This window comes from Varroa jacobsoni, unplaced genomic scaffold (assembly GCF_002532875.2).
Source record: "Varroa jacobsoni isolate VJ856 unplaced genomic scaffold, vjacob_1.0 scaffold_1080, whole genome shotgun sequence".
NCBI classification, from domain to species: Eukaryota; Metazoa; Arthropoda; class Arachnida; order Mesostigmata; family Varroidae; genus Varroa; species Varroa jacobsoni.
In genome coordinates, this window is record NW_019213982.1 from 214,718 (window position 1) to 227,852 (window position 13,135).

The 13,135-nt window shown below is 37.8% G+C and overlaps 1 long non-coding RNA gene across 1 annotated transcript; it reads right to left on the reverse strand.

Annotated features, from left to right (window-relative positions):
- Window positions 1–1,892: 1,892 nt before the first annotated feature.
- Window positions 1,893–12,993, reverse strand: LOC111266418 (uncharacterized). The gene is made up of 4 exons (XR_002684077.2): window positions 12,754–12,993; window positions 8,775–10,699; window positions 3,600–3,729; window positions 1,893–2,617 (listed from the first exon to the last, which is right to left on the reverse strand). It is a non-coding gene; the product is annotated as an uncharacterized LOC111266418 (long non-coding RNA).
- Window positions 12,994–13,135: the final 142 nt, after the last annotated feature.

Consider the following 13,135-nt stretch of genomic DNA (forward strand, 5'->3'; position numbering starts at 1 on the left):
CTGATAGCGTTCGTCCGCTAAAGTACGTCGATACGCCCAAGTGACAGTCAGTAAATTCGGCTTGATTCACGAAGTTAACGTATTACACAGACTCTCTGATGTTGAGAATGACAGACATTCATCGTTCTCAAAACGTGCAGTTGCACGTTGCTTAGAGGCGCTGTTCCAGCCCGAAAGTAGATGAATAAGAGCCGATTTCTAGATTTATACGGCTCAATTATACATCTAAAAATATACTTAAATGTGTATATATATATATATGCATTGCACCTACATACAACACTTTTGGTCTATCTAGAAACCATCGTGCGTTTCAGTTTCGCTTTACTCCACAGAGAGACTCACATTCGGAACGTGTCATCACACCGCCACTGCGAAGAAACCTGAGTATGCAAGGCTCTTTCCATTATTTGGCTGTATATATGGTGATTTTTTTATAATGCATGATCGAAACGTGTTGTACATTTTTTTTACAATATTCACTACAATCAAACATTTTTATAACCTGTCCCATTTAGCGAACACAGGCACGAAATCCATTGACGGAACTACCAAGTTAACTACTTGAGTACAAGAAACTTATTCTCAAAGATTTTGGAACTGATAGATATAAAAGGACGAACAATATTATAAGGATGACAAATTAGCCCCGCTACGGAGAACCACAAATAAATATTTTACACATTAACAGTAAAAGCTTGACTCATGGCCATCTTGAACAATATCATAAAGATACTTAAGGTCGATATAATACTTTTCCGCAGAGTTTTATTAGAGAAGTATGCTTTCTTAACATGATTGTCTTCTTCACTCAAACTAAACAAACTTATGCAAAATTACACCTGAGGAATACACGGTTGTTTTTTGCAGTTCCTGAATGATGCAATACTAAACTAGCAGCGTGCATTTATTCTGTTTAGATGTATTTAAGCTTACGCATTATCATTGAAATTTCCAACTTCATCAGCATTTTCATGGATAACAACACCTCAGCTTTTCATATACAGTCCTCGCTTAGTTTGCCCCATCCGTTTCTCCGAGCCTATGAGATCCACGGGGACAACTTCCTGGGCCACCAGGTCCTCCAGGAAGTTAGCTTTCTTCCAAAAACACCAAATGCATTCATGCGGAGTTAAACGTACCTCAGCGTTCGTTGTACTTAGAGTATTGTCCTGTTCCAACAAAACCGCAAAGGCGATAGCCCCACGAGCACTTCTATAAATTGCAAATTAATGAAAGGTATTACTCTGTTAGGAGCTGCACTTAACACTGCTGAGGGAAATGTCGGAGAACTCAGACATCCTTACTCGACTCAGCCTTTCAAAAACAGCCCGACTTAGCTTACCAGAAGTCCGAAGACTGCAATATTTGTTTATTTTATGCCTAGCAGTCTGCAGGACCAACACCTTGATAAACTGAGTAAAAAGCCATTTACCCAGGAATGCACCTTTGTTATCAAGTCGCTTGATATTAATGTACTTTTAGAAAACCGAGATCGTTATTTATGCTGTACAGAAACTCTGGGCTATATCTGATTTTATTTGTTCATATTTACGTAGAGCATATATAGAAGATGTGCAGTAATCAAAATGGTCTGGGAACCTTCCTATTTTAGTGAATAAATTGCCAGTCGTTGTTCCTTGATAGCTTTCAAATACATGATGATATATAGGCACTCTGCGATTTCGATGAACCTGTCGAAAAAGCTCTGGCAGAATTGGGTAATGTCCTGACCTTATCGTTATAATGACTGCTTCGTGGGTTGCTGACTAACTATTTTTTTACAGTTGATCGATACATGCAAAACATATTCTCGTCTGAGAATACGGAAACCAGCTCAAGGAAGTCGTTGACCTGGAACAACAGCGATCAAAATCAAAGTGCTTTCGGAATTGATTAAGCTTATCTTGAAAGATTCTATCGAAGAGGTACAATATTAAATATATATATATATATATATATATATGTATACCTAAAGATAAAGGTATAAGAAACACAAAGATAGACCATTTGAAAAAATGCTTGAGAAATCATTAATTAAAGTTTTAGCCACAAGCCGATTTTTAACAACGATAGCAAATTTAATTACCTCAGTTGATTAAATGTCGAACTAATAGCTCTATGTTATGCTGATTCGAAAATAGTCGGAAGTTGTTTTGGGTGCAATAAGGAACCGTGAGTAGAAGAAAAAAAACAGCCTAAACAAACGTTCCGTCATAAGTTCTACAGGAAACGAGGTTTCCAGAAGCCTGACGATGCATGTAGGTGCTCCAGATGAGGAACAACTCGTACAACTTAAATGACGCAAAGTGTTTTAAGTGATTGCATATATTTGTTAATATACTGTGTTATGGATTTGTGTATATGAAGCTTTTGATTACTACAAACCAAGGCAAACAATTTGATGTTGATATTTAAGAGTGATTTGGGCATTTTGAAGTATAGAAATGCTAAGAAGCCCTGCAAAACGCTCAGTAATGTTGCACAAGAAAACTGTTATACGAGTACGTCGATGCTGGTTAAACGTTTCATTGTAGGTCGGTAAACGGCTAGATTTTGAACGTTGGCGCTGAAGTTCCTGCAACGGTATTCGAAGTAAGCAGCTCGTTTGGCAGGCCTAAAAATAAACGAATAGAAACCAATTTCTAAAAGTGTAAAAAGAGCAAATCTAGGCGATTCACCTATGCGAACTCTTCGCTCTGTTTCTGCTCACTTAGAATCTAAGACGAAGACTTATTCCCAATCTGGGTTCCCTATTGGTCTAGCTCTGCGATACGAATACTACGAATTAAATTACGTTAAATTTACCGAGTTACATTTTAGTTTTGTTATACGTGCAACATTCGTGCAGAAAGTCGTGATGCACGTAAGTAAGCAGAGTGGCAGGTTTCCTTACGAAAGGATCCGGTCTTTCTGTCACAAAACCTTAGTTAAACCTAAATTGATCTTTTCTTCTAATCCTAAATCGATTTAGCAAATGATTTGAGATGAGATAACAGTGGATGAGTAACATAGAAGTTAATCAATAGGATAATTCAGTTAATGAATCTTAATGTATCATCGTTTTGCTACAGCTTGCGAATAAGTTATACTATAAGCCACTTCTGAGTTTTTTCTTCGGAGATCTTTTTCCGGAACAGAAAAAAAACTTCATTTATCTTAGCATAGTTGAAGATGAAAAATTTTATGCAGTGATTAGGTATACCAAATGTACATTTTGAGTCACAAAAGGCGAATGTTATTAATAACATAGTCCATTTGACAAATAGAGGGATAGTACATTGGCATTTTGCCGAGTTTGCCTTGAGTTGGTTACTTAAATGAATACTTCATCTTTAAAGGCTCTTTGAGCAGTGTACAAAATAAACAGGATTCTATTATTACTATTAGTAGTATTCATCAGTTACTCCCGTTAACTTCGCAAATAAGCTGGATGTTCTATAAAAGTTGTATAGAGAGGAAAGACCATAAGGGCAATCGTATACCTTTCTGAATTTTTAATTCTTAAGCTATTTGTAGTATTTGCTTGATTTACTCTGTTTTTATACGTGTAAAAGTTGCACTTCCCCGTTTGTTGTGTTTAAGAATATCTGACGTACTTGAAGTTTTGCGAAGATGACTCGCATCGGGACAGCTTGAACTTCGGAGCAGTACCAGGTACTGAGAGCCTGTGATCTATCTACCATCCAGTAGTGGACAATGAATCGCATTGCCTCCATTGGTCCTCTTCTGCAGTAATAGTAACAATACACTACACTTGATTATCATTATTCAGAATTAACAAATTGATTCAATGATACACGCCACTCTTTCCCGCCAGCTTGTAGTACTGTTATAAGAAAATCCGTGCTGGTAAACACTGAAGCCTAGGATGAGAATCAAGAATTAGAGATAAGATAGAAAAATCGATGCTGGGGACCCACACGTGGCGCACATAACGCAAAGTTCCGCGAGTAATTCTGGTCGCGCGTAAAAGTACTACTGAAGCCCCCATCAAAAAAATATTAACAACTACGTGTGTATGAGCGTTAGGGTTTATATTTCCGTTTCCATAAATATTACACAATTCGTGTCAGCAAAAAAAAGCTTGGTTTTGGCTTTACTTTTTTAAGCTGACTCTTAAATGATTTCGACCAAACGGCGCATAATGTGCTCTGAGCAGAGTTAAGTGGTCAATCGTAGCAGTGGTTTGATTGTTATTAAAAGAGTTTAAACACATGATAAATGAATTTTTTCATAAGGTAATATTGAAGAAATACGCCTTCTTATGATGTCTGCATTCTCCGCTAAAACAGAACCTAAATGTGGAAGATTGCAGAAAAAATACAATGTATTCTGCGTTTCTAAATTATGCGACAGTGGATGAACAATGTGAGTCTATTCCTTAATATCGTCTATTTAAAAGGCACGATTAGACCACGAATTATTGTTGAGGTATACGACTTTATCATCGTTTTCATAATTAGCATCTCGTTCCTATATACGAGATCTAACTTGTTTTAGTTCAGCCTATCTTTCAGGGCCCCAAAAGCACGGGAAGACGAATGGCCTTTTGGGCTGCCAAACCCTCGAAGGATGGTTTTCCGTTAGAAGCACCATATCGTTGGTGAGGTGACCTTCCGCCAGGACAACTAGGTCTCTTTATGCCGACTCGCTTGCAGAAAGTGATGGCGGTAGGAGGACTGCGAAGTACAAAATGTATTTGGAGCTATACCTAACACGTTCGGGAAAAATTCTGAAGGATTAAAATACTTTGCATCCTAAAAAACGATCCAGAATAAGTTTAGCGAAGTTACAGTAGTGCATGTTGTAGCATACTTGGCAGCGTCTGTAAAATCAACACCTTAATAAGTTGAGTAAAAATATTACTATTATTAAAGGATATTCATATTATTTAAAAAAACGCTAAAGCCAACTTAGGTAAATTTTCATTCATGCGGAACTTGAAACAGTCTCGTGTACACAATGCGCGTTAGCAATACATCGGATTTGTAACTACATTATTTCGATAAATGGTTTCCAACGTTACCCGAGATTTTTAGTTAACAGATAATATTGAGTTAAACCCACCGAAAATTTCAGGTTTAAGATTGATGCCTGCAGACAGTTTAAAATAAATGTGTCGTTCAGCCACCGAGACGCCTTTCCTCGACAAGTATACAGTCCCTCCAAACTGACAGGACAATATGGCAGCGTCTTCCGCACTTCCCGTTTCCATTTCCCAGACACACTTTCTAGCTGCAGCTACTTGTAGCCCTTGTATAATAACGGATAACAATGATAATACTAAAATGCAGGCATAGCCACGCTTCGTTTCGTGCTGGGAGCCAGTGTTCTGAAGCAGTGACTTAATGGCAGTAACCGACATATTATTTTACCTATAATAATAATTCTTGCTATAATATCGGTGTCAGAGTAAATTTTGGTTCATATCAATAGTTTTTTCTTCGATTACCTTCGCATTGTATACGATGTCCTAGACGCGCTAGATGAAACGCTTTTACAGAATCGCCTCGCATCCTAAGCATTACTACGAATAGTTGTTTATTTCGCCGTATGACCCTCAGAGTGGTAGCTAAATAAAATTTGGAGAGACTGTTTGAAAATTGCGTATACCATATAATATGGAGCTTCAGGATGAATGCTATACAGTGTTGTGTTGAGCGGGTTTGTAATGCTCCGAGGTGGCGTGAGTAACAAGAAGCGATAGCATGATGAATTATCCACAATAAATTGGTCTAACCATTGTTTCTATTATGTCAAGTGGCTGGGTTACCTCACAGTGCAGAAACAGACAATTTCTATTCGACACAAAGGAACTCTTTAGCTTAGTGATAATTTATTTCATATTATTCGTGGCAATGAAGTGGAAAAAAAAAGCGTCAAACAAGTTAGTCTTGCGCCGAATAGTCGTAATTTATTGAATACATACAGTCCTCGTTCACCGTAGCCATCTCAGGGCTATGACAGTTAACTTGACATGGGTATTCCTTCGCACCAAAAGCTTCGGTTGTATTTTACCCAGCAGGTCGACTTAGTCTGCTTACCCTACGAGATTCCAAAATAACCGAGGTAACACAAGAGTATTACATGCAACTCATAAGTTATTGTGAACAGGCGTTCCAGGAATACAGTAGAGAACTTCATTAGTTTGCTCAATACACCTCCTGTATGGCCTATAGAATCCATGGACATAATGTCCAAGTTCCAACACCGGTTCGGCCCTTCCTTCGGTTTAGGTCTGAAACAACTGTCCTATCATGAAGCATAGCAGTTTATCGTCAGATGGAATTTAGCGTAATACAAATGTAATGCGAGCGTGTCAGTCCAGGCTGTATCAGACGGAACGAGAAAGTCCGTTAAGTCTTTAACTTGAAATGAAATCAAAAAGAAATGTGTAGGCATAAAGTCAGTGGCAAGCATAATCAATAAACTCACTAAGCTACCAGAATGCCTACAAACTTACTCGGGTTATAAAATGAAGCGCTAGATTGTTACAGCGATATTTAGTTCAATTCGAACAGCATTCCTGTCCATTTACCATTTTTCGAAGCGTCTATCTAAAGTGGAAATCAGTTGTCGCCGTATCTCTGAAATGCTCTGGGTGAATGGAACGATATCTGCAGCTAGATTTTCAGCTAACGTTCTCTGTAGTCTTCAGCATCTTCTATGCTGGACAAGTAACAACTCGTGCCTTGAGACCCTCCGTAAACTTGCTTGACGGATTCGTCAGAACTTTTAGCTCCGCGCGGACCACTGGGTTGCCCAGAAAGTAATTTTCCACCATGGCCTTAAGGTCGTTTAATGTAATTTTATCTGATCTGAGGCGTCTTGGTGTTTGTCTCCGTAATCATATTACTGTAGTAAACAATAGCCACCCGAGCTTAAAATAACTAAATCTTTTTAAATACAGTCAACGTTCAAGAGATTTCAGTACTTAGTCATGCATATAAATTCAGATTTTTCTATCAACAATTACTGAGCAAATTGAGACGTACTAATAATTTAACTTGAAATGAAAGGTTCGAGGCGTTGAAATTTCACGAAAGATTGTTTAAATGCTCGAGACGTTTACCGGAAACAGAAACCAGAAACTTGTTCATTGCTATTTAAATTTTTTTTTATTCATTACTAATCACATTTTAAATTTAAGTTTGTATTTTCACTTGGTTAATTTAGTAATTTTTTTCCTTACAAAGATAGTAAAATTATCCGGATATAGAAGCCAATTTAAGCTTTAACGTCACACGTAACTTTTATACCAATTAATGCCGTTAAGGTGTCAAGAACAGAATGTGTTAAATGCGTAAAATAAATAGGATAAGGGTGCATTTTTATTGGACTCGTTATTTTGGTGGCAGCAAAAATCGGTCTTCTATAGCATTATGACACTACCCGAGACGACCCCCCAACATTCAACATGATGTCGACTGTGTTCTATAAGCTTAGGTAATATATCAATAAATTTTGGCACAACTAGAGGGTTTTTTTTAATTTTATCTACTATGTTACGATGTGAGATGCGAGTACCTTTCACAGCTAGCTCGTTTATGCTAAATATTGAAGTCATGACATATTCTCAACTCAGAAATTTTCGTATATTTAGGAAGATTTTCAATCATATATAAACTGCACAACGTTATAGAGTAACTAGTGTTTTTAGTGCTATTTTGTTAGTCAGCAAAACATGAAGAGAACTTAAAATCCATGTTCGGAGTACTTCAGTGTGTGACATGTGACAATAAATTTCGCTAAGTCGAAAGAGTCACTTCAATAGAAAGAATTTATGATAACCAGCAAGGGAGCTGTCATGGAAAATATGCGCGATATCTCTAAATCTAAAATCCACAGTCACGAATTAAAAAAAAACATTTAATGAGGACAATAAATTGAGTTATTTTACTTTTTATTGTACTCTTGTGGTACGAATAGTCAGTATAGATACTAATACTTTGGTACATATATATATATATATAATACATTTTTCTAAAATTAATAATATATTTTGCAAATTAAAATTCTCTGGCCAAATGCTATAATTTTGTGAATTGAGGGTAGGTATTACGTTGACCTTCGGATCAAACGAAGGTTTTTAAGCAGTAAGTTAAACCATCAGGGCACTAGTATGCTATTCATGACGTGGCATAATTTATAAAAACTAACGGGCATCTTACGGAGTTGGAAGATCGAATATTCTTTTGGGATCCACCCTCTGCTTAAATGCGGACAGTCTCTATGTAATTCCCAAATGTTACGTGAAGGCCAAATAAATATATTTTTTATTAGATACTTTAACATGCTGACCATAGATATGCGTTCAGAGCACAGTTTTTACATCTGGACATATTGTAACAGCAAGATGACATTAAACGCAATACAGACGTTATTTCACTTATGTCTGTCTGCTGGGCGCCGGCTCGACAGTAATGTTGGACCACGTAAACGTCCGAATTAAAATTCAACTTCTGTTTAATATATTTCACCATTTTTAACGCGGTTGACTAGTACTGCTGTGCAGACAGGTCGTACTAATCAAATATACGATATAACATTGTTCCTGCTATAGGTGAAGGTGGTAAAGGCCTTGCTGGCCTGATCTGAGGTTTCTCCAACAGATAAATAAAACGATATGTGTCATGGTAAGTAAGCAAACAGCGTAGTAACCAGATGTCATGACAATTGCTTGTCAACGCTAAAATTTGAACTAGCGATGGCTGCATCTACGCGGTTACTACAACGGATAACGTATCTTCTAAAATAAGAAGATAACTCACCTCTCTAGTATAGTTTAGCTGTACCGCTACAGTCAGTATATTTTTCAATAGTATCCACTAGGTTCAGATCTAAAAAAGCTTTTCACACGGAACGAACATTGCGAAGCATTGTATTCTCGAGGCCTTCGTTTCGAGGCCACTACGTCGCAGTTCTGCGCCGGTTAGGAGAGTTTCACCACATGATCACACGCGCCGGCGCCAGATCATCAGCGGAGAAGGAAACATCTTTTTCGTCGAAAACACTTTAGATGGCCAGTAGCGTGTAGAGCATCCTGTTTCTCGGCTTTTGGCTATAGCGCACTGTAAAACTCTGCTACGCTACGGTTGGGTTTTAGGCCTGTGTTAGGGTCCAATTCAATCGGCTCAATTTCTAAAAATGTTTAAACTATTCACTACTACAGCTAAATATTGTACGTATTCATATTCACATAATGTTGAACTTGATGACCGATTGACTACAGTTTTCCATATACGTTTGACAAGGGAGGAGGTGGACAGAAGATACACAAGGTAAACGAAAGTAAACAAAGCATAGGTATGAGCAACGAAGCTAATAATCACTTATTTCTAAAATCCGGTATAGATAGAAATAATGACTTTTCAATTGCTCGTACAAGCCGAGACAAATGTTACATCTACATTTTTCTTCAAATTATACAGTAGGTTGATGCAGTTTAAGTTATACAAGGAATGTACACCTACGCGTTTGTCGAACCCGTTCTAAGCAGTTCCTTTTCGGCGATATGCAATGTAAAATTTGGTCCACTCTATGCACTAAGCTATGTCTTGGAGCATCGGAAACATCAAAGCTAAATAACTTCATATGTGTCAAGATTTCCTGCCCTATGGCTGGAAACTCGTAACCTGCCGCGGTCGCGGCACCGTGTGGCTTGCCGAAAATCATCTATTTTTATGATTTAGCCATCATATTTATCTTTATTATATTTTTTATTATTATTAGATAGTATTTTTTTTCGAGACCTTATTTTCGGGAAAGCACGATGAGCTTTTCCGACCGATTTCCATGCTAAAGCACTATTCTCTGTTATTCTTTGGCGGTTACTTCACGTCAACCAGTTTTTCCGGGTCAATGTTTGTTTCGCTGGTTAGCGTTTGATATCTTTCAATAAATTTAAATCATTGATTAGTGGCAAATACTATCCTGCCATACTGCGATTTCTGACCGCATAGTGCCCCTTGGCAGCTAAGTAACGATTCCTATTCCATTGCAAAATTCGTCCGTCACGCACCGATAACATGTAAAACGCTATAAAAAAATGATTACAAAATGTGACTGTTATCGGACAGCTAGAGATTTCGTCGTCAGCAGCTTCCCAAAAGCCCTTATAGAAAAATATTTTTAATGGGAAATTTCGAGAGTAGAATACTGATGATATACATCATTGAAAATGACCGTCGCAGCAAACGGTGGGCAAAGAGCTACATGGGCAGATAACGTAGTGATGAACAAGGACTAAAAAACTGGTTAAAAAAGTTAACAACAATTCGAATAAAAATCATAGTAGAGCCACCTTAGTTTGATTAGACTGCTTTACAGGTTTCTGAGAGAGTATGGCTCGTTTCTTCGACATGAGATGAGTCAAATTTCTTACTAAAAACGTAATCTCTAAGGATTTTTATTCATAAAAGCTATGGATCGTGGTGTAACTTAAAGCTCATAGCCGTTAAAAAAAGCTGAGCTTTTGATTTGAAAAAAGTTTAGTGTCATTGCATTTAAGAGTAATAGTTTGCCTATTTTAAAAATAAAAAAAATGAAGATCCGCGACATTTTATACAAGGTATAGTTCGTTCATATACATAATCGTCTTTCATTCATTTTTTTTGACGCGGGCCATATAAGGTGGTCGCCTGTAGGACTTACAAAATCGAAAATGTGTCAATGTAGGGTGCCGCCTTGATGGGACCTGTATAATAAAAAAAAAAAAAGAAAAAAAACAGGTATGATGCGCAGCAGGTAGTTAGAGCCACAACAGCTGATTTGTTGCTTCAATCTGACCACGGATTATTTGCCTAAAAATAACTCAAGCTGTATGAACCGCAATGCCTCTCTAGCTAATAATACGAGTGGCCCACCTAAGTAGTTTGAAGTAATTTGCGGAAATAAAATAATGTATTTAACTTAGTGAATTCCGGATGGTGAGTCTGCTTCGTTCTTCAGCAAGCAAGTGTCGGTGACGTATCTGAATCGTATTATTATTTTTTGACATAACGTTAAGTAAGTTTTCTATGCTAAAATTAGCTCCAGGCATTCTTTAGCAACGGCTGAGGCTCCACGTGTTGAGAACGGGCACCTTGAATCGAATCTCTTATCATTCGCAAAATAGAGAACTAAGCTATTTCGACGTAGCTAAAATTGTTTACGACAAAGCTAGCCCCGCTCGTCTTCAGGAATGACATTGATATGTTGTTAAGACTGATCAGTCATGCAACCATTGAACGTGGCGCCGTGTTCCTTTGTGGATCTCTCCTTTCCATTGATTCCAGTCTAGGCTTCCCTCTCAATCTGAGTCCTCCGAGGCATAAACGATGGCAACTTTCTCCACAAACGGCAGCTGCACCATAGATATCCGTAAGAGGTGCTGAATAAGCTACTGTAATCGGACACACGCAGACGTCGTCGTCCCCCGTATTGTGGTTATCTTCGAATCTTCACAAAACATGCTACTATGACACGTTGTGACACATGTTGTCGATGAGACGCCCTGTTAGAATCCTCTCGTTGCTAAAATGGCCACATCAAGACTGCGAACGACCCTGGATGTTCTGTCAAACGTAACTTGCCAAAATTATAGTGATCAAATTTTTCAAAACGCTTTTGAGCAAAAGGTTAAGCGGTTGCATGACATCTTTACGTGGTGTACACATGTCTATGCTGCCGTTGTACACTTTCACGTGTTACAGAAAAAAGAAGACCGTTTGAGGTCTTTTGCCCAAATACCTTTGGTTAAAAAAATCTGTGAAAGATTTCAAAAATTTTGATGAGATTATTAGACGAGCGTCTTTATCTTAAGGTGGTACTAACAAAAGCTCTTAATGAAATGTGTTGTGAATAGTGAACAGCGCGGTTATGTGGCTGTAAGGACATAGCGACTAAGGCCTTGCCGAGTCAGAAATCGGTCGTATCTTGCTTGCCAAATCAATACTAAAAATGAAATTTAGATTTAAGGCGCCACTTTCCTACCTTATTTATCTTTATCTGGGTACTCCCAAGGAGCTTGGTATGCGTTTCGTAACGTACAATTTTTAGCATTGTCTCAACAGTCTAACACCGGTTTCTTTTTCCAAAATTAAACATTAACACCTCAATTTAACGAGTTTTGACAAATCTATCCAAATGTCTTAGATCTACCATGTTTATCTATTCGATATTCGAATGTCAAGTACCACAAGTCAACTCCGATATAAAACGTTATCTTTGCACGATCTTTTCCAGCTGAAATAGCGGTCAAAGGCAAGGTGATGGTCGGTAAAGCAACCCATTGCATACATTTCTAATCTAAATTTGAACACGATGACGTAGCTTGTTATATTCATATTTACTGGTTAAAGACGCTTCACATGTTTCCGTTCATACAATGAATGGGATAAACCTCTACTAGAACGATAAATATTTTTGAAAGTGTTATAATTGCAATAATTAGGTATAACAACTTTACCAAAAACCGGCTAATTCAACTTTTAAAGCGCTGGTTCTGCTCCTGCATAAAATGAATTTCTCTTATCGTGACGAATTTCGAGGCAATATTCGTGTTACTTTTTAGGGAAAATGCATCGTTTGAGTTATTAAGTTATGACAATAGTTGATACACTGTTGGTTGTTCGAAGGTTAAATTTTTGAAAATTAATTCAGAAATATCGAGCGCCGCTATGTAGACCATGGAAAGGAATATTATCACTCATTCGAACTTGAGATCTTAATCAGTCAGAATGCGCTTTTGAAGATTTATATTAGCCTTACCTTTTTGTACTGCCTCGGCCAATTCTTTTGGTCTATAATTTGCCAGTGCTTAGACTGCTTCGAGCTATGGTCTGCAGCCACATGGTTGTTCAATACAAAATGAGAACGCTGCCTTATTTTTAGGCCTGTCCGTTGCAGAGGAAGCGTAAACACTCACAGTACCTTCTTTCCGAGCGAGGTAGGACCGGATGTCGTTTTGCCTCTATGCTTTTAAGTTCTTTTTACAGCGATCTATCGTTTTGAGTTAGGCTGTTGAGTTTCCCATAGTACGAGAAGCGGTCAAACACTGCCACGACTGGTATTACTGATCGTCTTAGGTCTTCCTAAGACACAGGGGCAACCATACGAGCAGTATAATAGCTACAGGGAGTGCAGTAAACTA